Source organism: Coffea arabica, chromosome 3e (assembly GCF_036785885.1).
Source record: "Coffea arabica cultivar ET-39 chromosome 3e, Coffea Arabica ET-39 HiFi, whole genome shotgun sequence".
Lineage (NCBI taxonomy): Eukaryota > Viridiplantae > Streptophyta > Magnoliopsida > Gentianales > Rubiaceae > Coffea > Coffea arabica.
This window is the reverse complement of record NC_092315.1, coordinates 37928007-37948417: the sequence shown is the minus strand read 5'-3', so window position 1 is coordinate 37948417 and position 20411 is coordinate 37928007. Positions and strand designations below refer to the sequence as shown.

At 35.0% G+C, this 20411-nt stretch overlaps 1 long non-coding RNA gene and 2 pseudogenes across 1 annotated transcript; 1 reads left to right on the top strand and 2 right to left on the bottom strand.

Moving 5' to 3' along the window:
• Window positions 1–1341: 1341 nt before the first annotated feature.
• LOC113736610 (premnaspirodiene oxygenase-like) lies at window positions 1342–2320 on the top strand (annotated as a pseudogene).
• A 1160-nt stretch (window positions 2321–3480) lies between these two features.
• LOC140004444 (uncharacterized) lies at window positions 3481–3895 on the bottom strand. The gene is made up of 2 exons (XR_011842295.1): window positions 3790–3895; window positions 3481–3693 (listed from the first exon to the last, which is right to left on the bottom strand). It is a non-coding gene; the product is annotated as an uncharacterized lncRNA (long non-coding RNA).
• Window positions 3896–4068: 173 nt separating this feature from the next.
• On the bottom strand, window positions 4069–5924 carry LOC113737589 (kinesin-like protein KIN-5D; annotated as a pseudogene).
• Between the last annotated feature and the right edge of the window lie 14487 nt (window positions 5925–20411).

Here is a 20411-nt window from a genome sequence, read left to right as displayed (position 1 = left end):
TAAAAAACAAGAAAAAAATGATTCGTACACATGATTAATGATGGATGAAAATTTTCATTTTATGAAATGTAAGGGATGAAAAAATTCATTTTGTGAAATGTGAGGGACGAAAAAATTGATTTTATAAAATGTAAGGGACTATGGATCAATTATGTGACATGCGATTTGACAATTTGCCCCTACAAAATGATCATGTACAAAGCACGTGGTGAATTTTTGGTCAAAAATTCATTTTATAAAATGTGAACTACGTTTCGAATTATTTTTCCAAACAAAAGGATATTATGTAATAGCTGCATCACATGTACTTAATTTTCTACAATGTTAACGTTAATATATCATATACCGCAGATCTTTGAAATCTGGTTATGACCTCAGTATATATATATTTTAGAATGCAACTGAAATAAATGAATTTTTGTGTCAATGTGACTTCATAGATTAAAATCTAAGAGGGACAACTTAACCACAGCAAAGATCATTGCTGAATAATGGAACTTCCCTTCAACTAGATAGCTTTCTTTCTTTTCCTAGCCTTTGTTTTAACTTTATTCAAGGAATGGAGGAGATCCAAGGCAGGCAAGAAACTACCACCATCTCCTTCGAAGCTACCTATTATCGGAAATATGCATCATTTGATCGGTTCCCAACCCCATCAGGCTTTGATAAAATTAGCTCAGAAACATGGAGCTCTAATGCACCTTCAACTTGGTGAAATCTCATCAATCGTTGTATCACCGTCGCATTTGGCTAAAGAAATTATGAAGACTCATGATCTTTCCTTCACGAACCGGTTAGAGATTCTACTCAGCAAAATCATAACGTATAACAGCTCAGACATTGCCTTCTGCCCTTATGGTGACTACCTGAGGCAGGTGCGAAAGGTATGTGCTCTGGAGCTCCTTAGTGCTAAAAAGGTCCAATCATTTGGCTCTATTCGGCAAGATGAGGCTTTGCATCTTGTTAAGTCTATACTCATACGCATGTTCTACGGTTTGTAGAGCAGTGTTGGGCAAAGTAAACAAAGACCTTCACAGCAAATTCTTAAAGCTAATGTGCGAATTGGCACCCCTTTCAAGTACCTTTGATATTTCTGATCTTTTGCCTTCGTTCAGAATCACATCCCCTCCTCTCTGTCAAGAGGCCTCCATCTTAAGTGCGAATAAGCAAATTCTTAAAGCTAATGTGCGAATTGGCAAAATTCATGGCAAATTCTTAAAGTTAATGTGCGAATTGGCACCCCTTTCAAGTACCTTTGATATTTCTGATCTTTTGCCTTCGTTCAAAATTCTGCATCCCCTCCTCTCTGTCAAGAGGTAGTTGGTGAAGGTCTATCTTAAGATGGATAGACTCTTGGTCAATACAAGCGATCAGTACATCAACAACCCGCAGAGAAATATGTCCACTGGTGAATCTGGCAATGAAGATCTAATTCATGTTTTACTGCAAGTTAAAGATAGCGGTGATCTTCAAATTCCAATTACTAATGATAACATCAAAGCTATTGTGATAGTAAGCACCAGGTCCTGAATATTATGTAGTTCTTATGATTCCAATCTCTAATTTTTGCACTTTTTATTCGTTGATGCAGGATGTGTTTTCTGTTAGAACTGAAACTTCTTCCACAACGGTAGAATGGGCTATGTCCGAGATGATTAAAAATCCAATGTGATAGCCAAAGCGCAATCTGAAATAAGGACAGCCTTCAAGGGAAAGTAAATGTTTGAAGCAGATGATGTTCAAGAATTGAAGTACCTAAAGTTAGTGATCAGAGAAACACTAAGGTTACACCCTCCTCTCCCTTTGCTAATCCCTAGAGAATGCAGGGAGGAATGTGAGATTGATGGATATGTCATCCCTGTGCAAACAAGAGTCTTGGCAGTGGAAAGCGACCCGCAGTATTGGGATGATCCAGAGAGTTTTAAACCAGAGAGATTTGAAAATAATCCAGTTGATTTTGCAGGAACTCATTTTGAATATTTACCATTTGGTGCAGGAAGAAGGATGTGCCTTGGAATTTCATTTGGCTTAGCTAATGTTTATGTTCCTTTAGCTTTTCTGCTTTACCACTTCAACTGGAAACTCCCAAACGGGAAACGGCCTAGATCCCAATGACTTGGACATGTCAGAGTCAACTGGAATAACTGCATCGAGAAAAAATAAAATTCGTTTGCTGGCTACGCTATGATCCATCCGAAGAAAAGTCCTGCTAAAATCTGTAATTAAGTGTCAGGGCCGTTGCCTGCCCTCTCATCTTCTTATGGGACTTCGTTTCTTGATTTTTACTTAATTACTGTTATTGCATTTGGTTTCTGTTTAATTCTCCAACAAATGGTTTTCCTGCAAAGGGACACAATGGACATGATCAACTGTGAAAGTTTCTCATCTATTTTTGTGCTAAGAGAAGCTCCATAACATTCATCAGATGTCTTTTTTTCCATTATTATCTAAACTTAACTGTAATGTAAAAGTCTGCATCTGTGAATCTCCATCTGGACAGGAGTAGTAGATGCCAAGTAATAGACGAAAGAAACAGGTCAGAACAATCTGCAGGCTTCTTTTGAACATATTTCTTGTGAAGATGCTGTGAGATGAAATGCACATTATTCTTAGCTAGACGAGCTCCAAATCCATGTTTTCCCTGTTGAGTGGAAAAAAAGTCATGCCATCTAAACAAAAAACTCACCAAGGCAATAAAACTAAATATACATACTTTTATATCTTCAACAATCCATCCTCACATAATGATGAAAAGACAGTTGGATCTTACCAAAAATTTAAAATACCTATATAAAAAAATGCAAAACCATAGTAACTAATTCCTGGTTGGGTACTTCATAAAGATGAGAAACGTAATGTGCAAATTATTGAGAAGATAACTTAGTCTTTAAATTTCATTGAACCATAGTAGTTGAATGCAGGGTTCTTGTAATGGCCTAATTTGCTACTGCAAGTATCATTCGTTGAAATGGAAGAGTTAATTTTGTGGATCCAGATTGAACTGGCACAATCATGGTTCGTCATGGGTACTTCATGACGATGAGAAACGTAATGTGAAAATTATTGAGAAGATAACTCAGTCTTTAAATTTCATTGAACCATAGTTGTTGAATGCAGGGTTCTTGTAATGGCCTAATTTGCTACTGCAAGTATCATTCGTTGAAATGGACTAGGAGGGGATCACCGCGCGATGCACGGTGTTAATTTCATGTTGCCCAGAAAATGCCCAAATTTTCAAGTGGAGATATCATATATCGTATGCATTGCATTTAAGTTATTTGGTTATAAAATGATTAAGCTTTTAAATAAGCAATGTTGTAAGAAAATGCGAGTAAATAAAGGTTTGCATCTAACGTGGTGTCGAGAAAAAGATCAAAAAGAAAATAATTGAGGCGAATAAAATTGAAACTCAATAGTATGATTTTGCTTCATGTAGAGATGGGATGAAGTGTTGGGAGAAGTAAATGGGAGATTCAAAAATATTAAACAATGAGTAAACACTACTAATTTTTTCTATTATTCTGTGGAGGATTGATTATCTGTGGTGTTCTTAAATTTACAACGAGCATTAATTTTGATGTTGTTCAATCGTTTCTATATTGTTCATCCAATTCTTTGCATGTAACATTTTAGGGATGTAACAAGCATTTAATGCCTTTCTAAGAGCTGCCTTTCTTCATTGGCAGCACACTCCTACATTGAAGGAAGAAACCAAAACAGAATCAAACTTAAAGCAAGACCACAACTTAGAGCAGAAAATAGGTTCAAGTGGGAAAAAAGTCAAATCACCTTAAACTTCTTTTCTAGATCAGATAATTGTTTATCATTGACTGTCTGTGATTCTTCTACAATTCGGCCTAATTGTGAAACATGCGCATCCAAAGTTTTGAAAAAGTTGGCAGTTATTTCAGCAATTGACCTTGTTATCGTGACAGCTCTTTGATGAGCCTGCAGAAGATGTCAATGTGAGTAACATTAGCTGGTTCTCTCAAATTAGATCAGAGAATGGAAAGTTATCAGGCCAAGCATGTTTCTTTAGTTTCTTAAGCAAATGCCAACCTCACGTTGCTACTGTGCAAATGCAATTAGTTTGCTCTCCTGACCGTGAAGACTATTTTGAAGATCATTCAGCAGTTTATCAGCCTCTGAAGCAATACTATTGAAAAGCTGCATTTTTTGAACATTGATCAATCAAAAGATACAGAGGCAAATCATGGTTGTAGCATTCAATGTCAAGAGATACTCACCTTAGTCAGAGAAGATGAATGCCCAGAGACCTGAGAATTTAGATGTCCAAAAGTTGACTGTGAATTCCCATCAAGTTCCCCAGCTAAACTGTCAAGAGATTCTATACCAGAACCATACATGGTTTTCAACTACTTGAGGCAGCTTCGAAGCTCTTCAGTAGCCTAGCACACAAGAGAGACGTGAATGTATTGACAAACAATCTATGCAGATACAAGCTTATGCTATTCCATGTATACAATACCTGTGTCTTTGTGGATACAAAAGACTGCATATCTTCTTCCATATCCTTTAATTGTTGCTCTTGTTGTGTTGCTGAAGCTGTCACAGTTTTATGCAAGATGCGAAGCTATTGCGTTAGCTGTGATTGGAACTTCTGGACAAGAATTCTGTTTCCATCTTCTATTTTGTCCTTGTGCTCTGGATAAGCAATTATGCATGAATAACAACATTAAACTGCATGGTTTTGGGCATAATACATCCTTATTCTGTTTAGATCACTAAGCTTAGCATACAAACCAATCTTAGCAAACAAATTGGAGACATCTGATGCAGCATTCTCCAGTTCTGTTCGAAGATCAAATGCCCGCTCCATAAGTGCTTTCTCTGGTAGAAGAAGACCACATGATGTCAGAAAACTGTTCTAATAATGTCTTGATGGATTATAGAAAGATTTCTTTTACATGATGGATAGTTGTTATTAGTACATAAGGTGAGAAAAAGCAAGCAGAGAAATTCAAAAACATAATTGTGTCTAGCAAAAAAAATTCAGCTCATTGTGGGCCTCTGTCACTCTTTTGCGTTTCCTATTTAACCAAAGGCAAGTTGCACAAGTAAACAGACTAAAATATTGAAAGTAAAGGGACCTCATATCACCAGTCAAACTGGAAAAACTTAATTATGTCTATCAAAAAAAATATTCAGCTCATTGTGGCCCTTTATCACTCCTTTCTGTTTCCCATTTACCAAGGCAAGTTACACAAGCAAAAATTATGAAATGGCCCATGTATATAACATCACAGATCTCACCTAGATATTACTGAATATTAGAGTCAAATAAGAAGGAAAATTGCTTAGGAGACAGGAAAGCATTGCAGGCTAGCAGATCAGATGCAACAAAAAATCATAAATTGAAAAAAGTTATTAGAATGACTTGGTAGCCTAAGTAACAGGAAAATAATAATAGATGCATTATTTATGCAGCAACATTAGCATTTAGGACTATATGTGAACAACTTTAAACTGTGGTGAACATTGGCCTCACCAGACTTCAGAAGATTGGCCATCAGATACTTCTTTTCTTTTATTGTGGCATTAGCTTGTCTAAACCGTTCCTCCAGATCAGCCAAAGCATGCTCAGTTTCCTGCAGCATTTTCTAGAGCACAACAAAAATATAGTTGTGACATCATGAGCAAAAGAGGGGAAAACACGACGTACTATTATGAGGGCAACAAAATAAATTAATTTTATCTCAGTTTTGTCAAGTTTGTCACTTAACTCTGCTGTCAATAGCTGTTGAGATTTGTAAAGTTCCTGAAGCACCACAAATTGCTGCTCAAAAAGCATAACGTGTAATCAATCAAGTGTTGCAAGTGGCAACAAGAAAAGACAAGCTTAAAGATTCATTTCTCAAGCATACCTTGTCCCTGGATTCCACATCAAGCTCCATGCGTTCTATCTTCTCAACCATTGCCTGAAATTAGAAACAAAATTACTAATTTTTAGGGGAAATTTTCAGGTAATACATGTCATCATCAGACCAAATGACCAGATTGGGACCTTTTTCTCGGCTTCATCCTGCAGATAACGATATTTTGGTATATAAATCCTGTTTTTTTCTCTAGCAGCATACACCTCTGATGAACATAAGATTGTTAAATAGATTCAATGCAATATTGTCACGGCATGTGCAAAATTATCTAATGTGCTTAACCAGTCTGTAAACCAAAGATTTCTGTATTTATGGAAGTGTACACAACGCACTTGCATGAACAGACATAGACAGAGCAATCAACAAACCTTGCTTCAGTCTGTCAATTTCAGAGTATAGATCTTTAATCATTGCAGATTTCATCATCTTTTGATTAATCTGAAATCGCAAGCAAACCAACATTTTTTAGCAGGATATAAATGAAGACAGTCACAAACCCTATGAAGGAACACAATAGGAGAAACATAGAAGGAAATCAATACATGTAATGATGAAAGAGCTTTAAGAGCTCTTAGAAAGGCATGTAACATTTTAGGGATTAAATGCTTCTAGAAAGCTTTAAGAAACCACCATAACTCATACTTTCTGTCAAACAGCACTAGAAAAAATGTTTACAGAGGAAAACATTGATGTTCATGCCTATTTTTAGCTAAAACCTAATAAATTCATCTTCCTTTCTATAAAAATAATAGTATGATCCAATAAAATAAAGGACAAAATAAAAACTTCAAGTGATTTGAGAGTAGAGACTGAAATAAAAAGGACAAAGTTTTTATCGGCAAAAAATAAATAAACAAATAAATCAATAGATAAATAAAGCAGAACAGACCTTTGGAGGACAAAAAAGGATGGAATATATCCACAAGTACTTGCATTTGCATCCCATAAAAGTTGTCATCTTTTTCCTGCAAAGATAATACTATAAAAATTAGGAAATCGGATAAATAACACATAAAATAAAATAAAAAATCTTAAGATATAAAGATTAGAAGATCAAAGTTCTTATCGCTAAGAAAATAATTGAGTAACAGAGATATTAAACCGAGCTTTATTAATTTTTAAGCAAATAAAGACCATTGGAAGAACAGAGAAAAGTTGAGTAAATCTACAAGTTATTTGCATCCCATCTAAAAAGACCAGAAACAAAAGCCTGAAAATTGAAGGTCATTTGTGGCTGTTGTTGACCTTAATTTTTTTTTAAAGAAACTTTAAATGGGGATTTGATAAGGAATCAAGAAAAAGCATTAGTACATCCGTTAGGAGAGGGTGTTAGCAAAACACCCTGACAAATAGTTGATGGCAATAAATAGAACGGGAAGTTGATGACAAATAGTTGAGCAAGCCAAAGGGAGATCACCTCTGACAGAGCAGGGACAGAAGGAATGGGGTGAATGGTTTTCCGATGAAAGGAAAGTGAATGTGAAGATGAATAACCAAAGTTGGCATGCTTGTTCAGGTATCCAAGAAAACGAATTTCTGGTCTACTCCGGGCAGCAGCAGCTCTTGTTGTCGGAGCTTGGCACCAAAAAACCGGTACTGGTATGCTTGTCTCTCGGATTCTGATTCTCCACATATACCAGTAGCTTGGCGGATGAAGCTGCCAGAGTTTCCATCACCACTGAGGAAACAAAGGCTATCGCGCTAGGTAGCAGGGATACTACCACTAAAGTATTTCCCAAATAGGGGGTGAGGGGTGATAATTCGAGAAACAAACTGGTAGATCAGTTTCTGGCGCGAGGCTTTTTGTCAACCAGTGCCAGAGGAACATATATATGTGGGGACTGGAGGAGAGCGGTTGGCTACTATTGAATGGGTTTTGTGGTGTGGGGCACTGGAAGCTGCCGGCAGACTTCCGACCTTAATTTTTAGAGAAAACAATACAGAGAAAATCGGAGAGGTATGGAAGAAATGTTGGTCCGCCGGTGAGTTTGAAAAGAGAAGAAAGTAAGTGACAGGACGAAGAGTGTTTACCAAGCCCTAGTCCCAATCGTATAGAAATCAGAGGAGGAGAAAGATAAGAATTTGATGGTAGTAATCCTTGAGCCACTAACCAACCTTCAATTGATGTGATTTTCTCTGCTACTGCACGTCTTAGATTGGATCCAGTGGATAAAGAACAAACACATATAGAGAAGAAAGTTCGTGTAAATGAAGAATCGGAGGGGTAAACCAAGGGACTAAAAGTCTAAAACCCAATCAGACGAGAGAGAGAGAGAGAGAGGAGAACAGCTATGAACAAGGGAGAAAGAGAACCCTTCTAATGTATCGAGCCATGCGCTAGTCCCATCCTCGGCAGAACACATCAGAAAGAAAGAAAACCCTCCAATATATCTCTAGCTGGGCACGTGATTTTGGCGTGAGGAGGACGACCACATTTTAACCAATGAGAGCTTGACAAATAAGCAGACGACCACTCTTTTGCCAAAACTCATTCGCGCTTTTACTATATAGGTAGAAGAGTTAATTTTGTGGATTTAGAGTGAACTGGCACAATCATGGTTCGTCATTGGGGGTCGCGGTCGCATCGCGGTTTCGGTTGTTTCACATCCATCGCCGCATATCGGTTGAATATCAGGTGATATGCATATTACTGCACATGAAAGTTTCCAAAAATTTTGAAAAAATTATTAAAATTCGAAAATACCAAAAAAGGCACAATTTAAAAAAATATCCGAGTCGACTCGGATATATCGGCCGATATCATGTATCACAGATTCGAATCGACCAATATCGGCCGAATCAGAGAAAGTCGTCGGGGATATGATAATATCCGAGATTCGGGAATTGGTATCGTATCAATTCACTTTATTTCGGTTACGACTCGACCGATACGTATCTGTATCGGCCGATATTGTGAACCATGGGCACAATAACTAGCACAATAAATGTGGATCCCGAGTAAACTGGCACAATTTGTCATTTCTTCAGTGGGATAATTTCACAATCGTCCCCTGATATCATGAGTGACCACCCTTACTTTTGAGATTTTGATAACAATTTAGTCCAAACTGGATTAAAATATTATTGTCACGAGTGAGATGAGATTTTTATTCCATGAATGCCCTCTTGGTCCATGTATTAGTAGAAGATTTGCTTAGGTAGTGATGATAAAAAAAGTCCATATTTAATCCATTAAATTTTTAAACTGTATACATCAAACTGTAATACAAACTCAAAATTATGGCTACCAACTCAACAACAAAATACAACTTTTACTTAACATAAGATTCATAACAATACACCAACGTTTACTTCAACCCTTAATAACTTTCTATTATCCCTTCCTTACTGTACAAATTTACGCATAACAATAGGATACATGAAGTACAAGAATTGAACTTTACTACCAACTCAAAAATCTACTGATCAACCAAAAATTTACTAGATAACATACTAGTTTTCTTGAAACTAATTCAATAGAACATTTTCTTGTAGTAGGCTAAGATGAAAAGGAAATTTGTACCTTGATTTATGCTTTTAATCACCTTCACTTCCAATAGATGAACAACATCTTCACTTTGTCTCCATTTTCTTCTTCTTTTTCCTTTGTTTTTTGTTCCTTCTCTATTTCTTTTCTTCTAGTTATATGACTACAATATTAGAAACTTGTTCAAACATCCTTGTCAAATTGTATCAGTCACAAAATTGGGGCTAAATTTCATCCTCAATTGGCGCCTTTCTGTAATGGACTTTTAATTGGCTAATTAGATATTAGATTCTATTATTCTAGTTAAATGTAATTAACTAATTCAAATGCATTTGTTCCCCAAATTTACGTTAGTCATTAGCCCCAACTTCATAGGACAAAGTGGTAATTTCAGCTATCATGATGTAAGCAAAGGGCCCCAAATTTCTGTCAAAGGAGGTCAGTTAAATTTTTAAAACCTCGAGAGGTGTTAGTGCAAGTGTTAAAAACCTCAGGGGAGGTTTGTGAAATTATCCCTTCTTCAATATATGCTGATTTGACAGATCTATCCACTCTCACCTGTTATTCACATATGGTTATAATCATACCCACGTGGTATGATTATAACTCTATTATGACTAAAGCTCTTGAAATAATAATTATGTGGGGCGATCAGATTATTGATGTGAGATGGAGTCAGAAAAAAGAAGGTTCAGTTTATAATCCAAAAATGATTAGTGTATATATTTCATAGAAACATAAAATCAAAGTAGGCATAAATTAGTTAGAAGACACGAAGATAAGGGTATTATTTCAAAAATTTTGACTACTTGAAAAATGCAAAGGCGTTCTAAAATCCCAAGCTAACAATACTATGCCAATGAAAAGTTAAAACTGACGACTATAAAGTTGTAAGACTTAATTCATAAATGCAAGCTAGCTAACCTGAAAACTCTATTAGAATTTTATCTTGAACGATCGTCAAAAACAATATTGGTGATTCAACACTAGCTTCTTTATCCTGGAGGAGTAATGCTCATGGTACTTGTTCAACCCATCATATCGATTGGTGGAGCCAAACAATCATACAAATCTTCCTATACTTTTCATCTTTCCCGGACTCAAAAGCTTCTCAACCCATATCTCTCCTTGACTTTTATATGCGGTTTCTTAGCCCCAACGCATGCGCTTTTTATGCCCTGGGCTACGCCCCAAGGTCCGAGGCATTGTTGGCCATTCACCAAAACAAACGCCTTGAACAGATAAGCTGAGGCAGCTTAGCGGTGGCCCACCGTGAAAAATTGAATCGAAACTGGATCGAAATCGAACCGGCCATTTGTTGAATCGGAATCGGAATCAGATTTTGAAAATTAGAACTATAATCATAACTTTAACTAAAGATTCAGGTTCAAATCCACCAAATATAATGCAGCAGTGGAAATATCCTTCCAAGGGAGACGTTACACAGATAAAACCCAACCATGACTCGACAATTCAATTCAAAAAAATGAGAGAAACTCTCGCAACGGAAAAAACCAACGAATGATATATTTTGATTGGAATTCGAGAAAAAGTGTGATTGTTTTAAGTAAAGCCACGTATTTGAGTGGGACAATGTCTGTCCATTCAACGGATTCGGGGCAGGGACGGTCATCAGGTCGACCGTCCCTGAGCAGTCCTCTCACAAAAGGAAATGAGAGGACTGCAACAAGCCACGTATAATGGAGGCAGCAACAAAGGAAACGACGCTGTTTTAGTAAGTGAGTAGAGAAAAAAATAAAAAAAAAAACATTTGAGAGGCTAACGGACTCCGTTAAAATACCTCAGCTGTCCGTTCCAAAAATTCCCGCTCAAATTAATGAGGCACGACTCTTCATCTGAAATCTTCAAATGAAATAAAATTTTGGTCTCCCTCCAAAAACATATCTTGTAAACATTTATTCACAATTCCACAGTATCAGCAAAATAATATCCTTACCCCAAATTGAAAAATTTCAAATGAGAGATTTTTGGAGAAAGTGTTGCAGAAATATAGTATCATCAATCAGTATACTGAAGGAACACAAGAAGTAACTATTGCAGGACAAAATTTTTTCATAAAGGCTGCAAAAAGGCAGAAGTTGGTGAGATCTAAAGCAGAAATAGACTCAATCGAATTGGACTAAACCCCAAAGGTAAGAATATTGCAAACTCATTGCACTATTTGGCTTGTTTTACGACAGAAGGGGGATGAATTTACTTGCATGATTTTGTTCATACAACTTGTTTAAAACAGTGTGACATGAAACTCTGGTGAAAACCTAAGCAAGGAAATCATATGGGTAGCACAAATTAGATACATTGAGAGCCAACTTAAAGAACTTATGCACAGGGAACTTATGCATGCCAAGTGTTTGTAAATTTGACTCAATAGACGAATTAAATGACTTAGGATGTTTATAGATATATAAAATAACAGGGAGAGTGTGAAGGTAATTGTTCCTTGCTTTTTTTTTATTCTTGTTGCAGGATAACAGTGACACCATATAGTTTAAACTGTATTACCGACTGTGTATGGGCACTTACATCACAGTAGATTGATACATACAAAGATAAAAGATAAGCAAAGTGAGTTATTGTAAATTCCACGAATGAAATATAGAGTACAACATTGTAATGTCTGACTCACAATGCGTACATTTATGACTACAAACCGTAACTGTCATCTAACAACATGTATATTATCGGAAACCTATTGTGCACAACTGTGACACTATGCGACCATTACTCACATATATGATTTTGTCATAGGTTTTAGCATCTGAAAAGTCTACCTAAACAAGGATTAGGATGGCTTAACAACATCAAGAAGGTACACTCATTGAAAGGTATTCCATAACATGATTACAAAGATATTTACCTACTCGTAATTGCTTTTAAAGTATAGTGTAACTTGTTGCAAGATATAAATTTTACTACTTGTAATTGCTTTTAAAGTATGTCGTAACTTTGAATAACTTGTAAGATTTTGTCTAGACAAGGTATGTGATGTACACCGTATTTATTGGAATGTATAGCATGTTAGTCATTAATAACATTTATATCAGATGTTTTTACTAGATGGTTATTTGTTACAATCGTCTATGAAATTGACCATTAGTTCTTACGAGAGTGCATTAAATTAGATAGATAGTTTACTTCAATGAATGATAAGTACATACATACTTAGTGAATATATAATCTGATTGAAATAATGTACACCGTGTAACCGACCAAATACAATGTGTACAAATTATTGAATATGCAGTTAGTTGTCCACATGCATATTGCAATTAGCCGTTGCAGTCACAACTTGTACTGATTTTTAGTAAATATTTTTTTACTTGTATGAGTAGTACTGACTTGTCTGTAAATACCTTATACAGTGTGATGTATAAATACAATTAGTTTACTAAAATGTACGTCATTTTAGATATTAGTTACTTGAATGTGCATATCTATAAAAGATAGTGTAATGGTATGCATACCTTTGAAAAGGTTATTGGTGCCTTGACCAACTTGGGCATCTCCTTACAAGCTGTAGTAGATGTGTAATATTACTTGTACGAGTAATACTAATTTGCCTATAAGCACCTTATACGGGGTGATCTATGAGGTACAATCAGTTTGTAAAAATGTACATCATGTTAGGTATTAGTTACTTGACTGTGTATATTTGTAAAAGGTACTGCAATGATATGTATAACTTTGAAATGATTATTGACCTAGATAAGGTGTGTGATGTACACCATATTTATCAGAATGAACAATATGTTATTCATCAATACGATGCATAGAAATTGTTAAACATGCTGTTATTTACTCACATGCATATTGCAATTAGTCATCACAGCAATATGCATAGTTTGCAATATGCATGATGCAATGGCATGCATACATTTGGAATGATTATTGATGTTTTGGCCCACTTGTGTATCTCCGTGTAGGCTGCAGTGGATTTATAATTTTATCTATATGAATAATACTAATTTATCTATAAGCATCTTACACAGAGTGATGTATGAGGTACAATTAGTTTATAAAAATATACATTATGTTAGATATTAGTTACTTAACTGCGTATATCTATAAAAGGTAGTATAATTGTACACATAAATTTGGAACAGTTATTTAGCCCTTTGATCAATTTATGCATCTCTCTATAGTACATGTGTAATTTTACTTGTATGAGCAGTTTTTGTTTGTCTGTGAGTATCTTACACAGGATGATCTATGAGATACAATCAGTTTACAAAAATGTACATCATGTTAGGTATTAGTTACTTGATATGTAAAAGAGAGATTAGATCGTTGAACCCATCGTTACTTGACTATGTATATATGTTAGGTGTTAGTTACTTGAACGCTACATCGTTGAACCCCAGTTGTGAGTATGAAATTTGGAATGCATCTTGTAATGTGTTAAATTTTTTCAGCATCATATCTAAATTGGTATGACGAGCCAGTACACTATTACTGATGTCTTCTACTCGCCTATGTTATTGGTTGTAGGAAAAAATTTTAAAAATGAAAAAATTTGACAAGCAGTCTGATGTCAGCTTATCTGCTAAGCTGAAAAAGCTATTCAAGATTCGCAATAACAATACAGGGGTTGATCCCGCGAATTGTGAGTGGGTATGCAATTAGCACCTTTAACCCAAGACTTTTTTATTAGATGTTGAATATCCAAAAATGTAGAATCAGGTTACATACCTTTTTTGTGTTTTTTTTTTTTTATACCTCATTCGTTTCAGATACTTGTTCCGGTATGCACAGAGGGGTATTGATTTGTTTACAGCTTTGATGTCTCACAGAGACAAATGTACCTGCTACATCCTAATAGCGATCAAGCAAAGAGTAAAGACATAAGTGTACTTAATCGACTGATATGTTGGACTGTCACATAAATGCATTACAAGAGAAGAGGACTATATTGTAGTGTTTCTAATCTGCTTGACATAATCTTTGGTGCTATAGAAACGTGCCTTGGGGTTGATCGTGGCGACAAAGTTTGGCCTCGCTATTGACTTCTCCAGTTTCTCGTTTGCACTTGCCGATGTCTCTCATCACTCACCAAATAAAGTGTAAATAGTTTTATTTCTCACATGTTTAATTGTTACAGCTGCAAATATTTTATTACAACATATAAACTGCAACCTCTCTAATGTGAAGTCAACATGAACAGTTGTGATAGTGGTATTTTCATCATGACATTCCTAGAGCATTGGAGCAGAAGATTAGCTGTTTGGCTTACAGAGGTATTATAATTTGCTTATATTTTTTTTCTAATTTACATCTGGAATTGTGGAAAATAGCTGTTACCATGGACATGAAAAATTACTATTATGTTTAAATTGGATAGGAAAATGTTGGCAAGTATTGAGTGTTGTACACAACTTGATTGTGTACCTCAGCAAAGAATTCTAAGCTTTTGGACAGATTTTCAAACCTGAAAGAAGCAAGACGGGCATGATAGGATGTTGGTAATGCTTGAATTTTATTAAGTAAGATGTGACTGTAGTTTGACAAAATTGAATCTTCTCACATTTGTACATTGTTATGTGTACCTTGTAGATTTTGAATTGGTGTAGACTAGAATCAGGTCCGATGAGAAGGACTACGTTAACCTTGTTGTATGTTAATGGAACGTTTAAATTAACAGTTTTCATATGTACATAAGTGTACCTGTTGTTAAATTTGGACGACGAACACATCACAGTATGGGGTTCATACATGTCTCCCCAAAAATTGTGCTAAAGTTTGTAACTGATTTGCAGCACGATGTAACACGAAACAAGATTCTTGGCACTACAAATTTCACGCTTTGTACATAATTATTCTGATCCGACATGGTTCAGGCGCTGCATGTGACTCTATAACTTCCACTTCCATGATGTACTAGTTGGCCTTATATGCATTAGAGTCTGATATTTTACCATATTAAAGGGTATTACGGACTATAAAAGGCCTCCCTTGTAGGCGTATATCCCTTACATAGACTCCAGTTTGTTCGTCCCCCTTTCATTTTTGCCTGCATTGTTATTCAACTTCACACTTCCAATTTCTCTTTATATTAAAGCGGCAATGGACTCGTGTACTCGATTCATTTTTTTATCTTCAACCTCCCTATAATAGGGATTACAGTTTCATCAATACAGTGTTCAGTTTTAAATCAAGCTCTTGTGAGCCAATTAAAAGCATCCAGGTTTGCTTGATGTTTGGGAAGATCTCGCTTGATGTTTGGGAAGATCTCGCTATTTTAATGAGATACTCGAGAAGGTCTCGCTACATCAAATATTTTGAAATTCGAAACGATCATCTCTGTATTCTCATTAGACACTTAATAAAGTGTCTAAGAAATTTAATGTGTCGGAGGGAGGAATTATTGTTTGTGCCAAGGGCAATTGCACAAGCAAGAGAAAAGGAAAGGTTCATCGGATGTTAACTAGTTGTAGTATCACTAGTTGTAACATCGAGAAATATCACTAGTTATAAAATCACTAGTTATAATATCACTAATTTTAACTAGAGAAGATGAAAAGCTGCCGATTGCAAATTCATTAGTTGTAATGAATTGTAACATACACCTAACTGGTTGTAACTCAATCTGTACATCTCGTTATGACTATTTGTTGCATTTTAAATATTAGTTATCCCACTTTCAAATTAGTTGTCCCAACAAAGTATCATGTTCTTTTATGAAACTGTTACTTGGCATGTGGTCGTGTGGAACCAATCCCAGATGCCAATTGTAACTTTCTTTTCGTACCAAAGGAGTGATACCTATTGAATTTCTTATAATTCTATTTGTAATACTCATCGTTAATACAATTGTAAATCACATATCTAAGTTTTAACATAAACGAACATGACAAGGTGTCTGTACAAGCAAATCAATAAGTTGTAACAGCTTATCAATTTCTTGTATCGTATATATGCAGCATTCCCTGATAGGGACAACATGACTGCATTTAGTAAATGTTCATCCACAAACACCGTAAATCTGGTATTAGACATCTTCATATCTGAAAAATCTGATGCTAGACACCTAATATCTAAAAAATCTGGTACTAGACACTGCAAATCTGGTGCTAGACACTTAATGTCGGAAGTAATTTTAGAGTTACTGTCAACAAGCACTAATTCATTGAAAGATTGTATATTAAAACAAGCTTACAATACGGAACCGATCGAAACTGAGCAATATCTTCTCTGGACAAGTACAAACATCAGTAAATGAGGTGAACTTGGGAGACGGATATTTGGAACAACCAATTGTTTTGTATTCATAAAAATTGTAGGTACATATCATTCATCAACCTGCAACTGAGGGGAGTTGACGTCTACAGTAAGTCGCAATCCCTAGGTGTTATTTCTTTCCTGAAACGCGTAACGATGGCAAATTAGTCAATACAGTTAATGGAACATACGGTTAATGATATATGCTGTCGAAATATCCAATTAACAAGATACTATAAATATGTGATGTAATGATAAAAATTTATCACCTAGGATGATGGTGAAAATACATGATATGCATCCTTATCACAGTGTGTTGAAATTGCCGCACGCTCTGCCTACATTGTATAATATAACTATTCAACTATCAACAACACATTAGCAATGCCTATACTGCTCAGTTACAAAGCTAAATTGGACTAGACGTTATAACAAAAATGATATTTCAGATCATTAAGATATTTCTGACGGAGTTATACTTAAAAAATATAAAAAATTTGAGGTGCATCTATTCTGTAGGGACACTTCAATGAGGCCCCTGATTAGCCAATTAGTGGACTTTCGGATAATACAAAATAATATGCCATTAAAGCATTAAATGTTAACTACAAAATATGCGTGCTTCGACAACATTCGGGTGCCCACCATTACAATTAAAGAAAAAGTAGCTCTACGATACGAAAAAATGACTTTATTTTATCTAGTAAATGTATGCATACCGTTGGACTTTCCTTGATTTCGAGAGCAACAGCATTTGGAGAGCCATTTACTGACTGGTTCATTGAATGCATCTACGAGTTTTGTTTGGGCCAAATAATTTTATAAGACAAACAAAAAAGGTATATCAGGAGGGATGTCAGCCTTAACAAAATCATCACACAATGTAACATTATCATAATTAATTGTGCTGTTAGAAACATCCAAATAAAAGTTAAAACCATGCTCATTTTATACTAATCGAAACTAAATCAGTTGATGAACTAATTTAATATCATTACATTAGTGAAATACTAATTTACAATACCATACCAGTTTTACTTCATGGTCATTATTTATTCAGATAAAATAATATTTCTCCAACATGATGTTAAGGAACATTGAATTGTAACTAATTTCTTTCATTAGGTAAGTCCAGCTAAACAATATGAACATAGCGTAACACATTTATCTACAATCTACACTCATATCAAATTTAAAAGAAATCCTCTTTAATTAATTCATTGCTATTGCATGAATAGGTACCAAATTTCTAACATAAGGTAGCAACTGGCAATGTTTAATTAATAAAGTGTGCAGTTTTCTCCCCCTTTGTGTTCATTATTTCTTTTTTCATTTCTCGCTCCAATGTGATTCTTTACGTTTATAGATGCCAAATTATGTTAAAACCCACTTAATTAGAGATACATAAGAGTATTTCTTAACTGCTAGTAGTTTATTTCAAAAAATATTTACTATCAAGAAGTATAGTTAGCCACAATTACTCAAATATCTCATAATCCTAGAAGAATCCCTCTTTAGAAATCCATGAGTGTGTTTCCCAATCATAAGTAGTTTATCTCAAAAAATATTTGTGATCAAGAAGTACAGCTAACAACAATCACTCAGATACCTTGTAATCTTGAAGGAATCCCTCTTTGTTGTACTCCCTATTTCATTCGTGTAATTTACAATGACTCAATTTACTTATCTTTATCTTTGTATGTGTTAATCTACTATGATCAAGAAGTACAGCTAGCCACAATCACTCAGATACCTTGTAATCTTGAAAGAATCCCTCTTTATTGTACTCCCTATTTCATTTATATAATTTACAATGACTCAATTTGGCTATCTTTATCTTTGTATGTGTCAGTCTACTGTGATGTGAGTACCCATACACAGTTGGTAATGCAGTCTAAATTGTACGGTGTCACTACTATCTTGCAACAAGAATAAAAAAAAAGCAACAATTACCTTCATATTCTCCCTATTATTTTATATGTTTATAAACTTCCTAAGTCATTTAATTCGTCTGCTGAGTCAAATTTACAAACACTTGACGTACATAAGTTTCTTGTGCATACCCCCCCCCAAGTTGGCTCTTAGTGTATCTAACTTGTGTTATCCACAGTTTCCTCATTTAGGAGTTTCGTCAGAATTTTAATTTCATTATTCATGTCACACCATCTTAAACAAGTTGTACAAACAAAACCATGCAAGTAAGTTTATTCTTCTTCAGTCACAAAACAAGCCAAATATTGTGATGAGTTTGCAATATTCTTACCTATGTGATTTAGTCCAATTTGATTGAGTGTATTTCTGCTTCAGATCTCACCAACTTTCACCATTTTGTAGCCTTTATGAAAAATTCTTGTCTCGCAGTAGTTATTTCTTGTGTTCCCTCAGTACATTGACTGATGACACTATATTTCTGCAACACTTCTTCCAAAAACCTCTTATCTGAAACCATTTTACAACACTATCACAATCTGAATCTATTGTTACTATCTATTCACATAAAATAATACTTCTCTAACATGATGTCAAGACACACTAAATCGCAACCAATTTCTTTTACTAGGTAAGTTTAGCAAAATAATATGTGCATAGTGTAACACATATATCGTACAATCTGCACTTATACTAACCAAGTTTAAAAGAAATTCTCTTTAATTAATTCACTACTATTGCACGAATAGGTACCAAATTTCTAACACGAAGTAGCAACCAGCAATGTTTAATTAATAAAGTGTGCAGTTCCCTCCCCCTTGTATCCACTATTTTTTATTATTATTATTTTCCACTCAAATGCGATTCTCTATGTATATAGATGTCAAACCATATTAGAACCCACTTAATTAGAGATACATGGGAGTATTTATTAACTATCGGATACGGGACAAGGACGGTTGCCAGTTTAATTGTTCTTGAACAATGTAACTTCTTTTGAATATTTTGTAGTTCTATGTAAATTTCTTGCACATTCTTACAATAGAGGTGTGATATTGTGTTATTGTTCATGTGGATCTCATATATAATAATTCATCGCTGTTGTTAAATTTTACAAGTAGTTCATATAAAGTTACACATTGTTTAAAAAATATTACATCATTCCGAACAGTTGTTACTGGCAATCGTCCAGACCCTGCATCCTCAACTATCAGCAGTTTATCTTAAAATATATTTGATATCAAGAAGTATAGTTAGCCATAATCGCTCAAATATCTCATAATTTTGGAAGAGTCCTTCTTCAGAGATACATGAAAGTATTTCTCAACTATTAGTAATTTATCTAAAAAAATGCTATTAAAAAGTATAACTAGCCACAATTACTTAGATACCTTGTAATCCTGGTAGAATTTTGTTGTACTCCTTATTTCATTCGTGTAATTTACAATGGCTCACTTTACTTATCTTTTATCTTTGTATGTGTCAGTTTACTATGATGTGAACGCCCATTCACAGTCAGTAATACATTCTAAACTGTATGGTATCACTACTATCCTACAACAAGAATGAAAAAAGCAAGTAATGATTACCTTCATACTTTTCTTATTATTTTATATGCTGATAAACTTCCCAAGTCATTTAATTCGTCTACTAAGTCAAATTTACAAACACTTGGCACGCATAAGTTCCTTGTGCATACCTCCCCCAAGTTGGCTCTTACCTTAGGTGACAAATCATTAGATGTAGTTCAGGACATGATTCAGTGACATTACCTTCGTCGAATTGGGGGATTATGTTTCACCAACGTCGGATGGCACAGTTGCTGTTACTTAGTTGTTCGACAAAACTGGAGACTGTTGTAA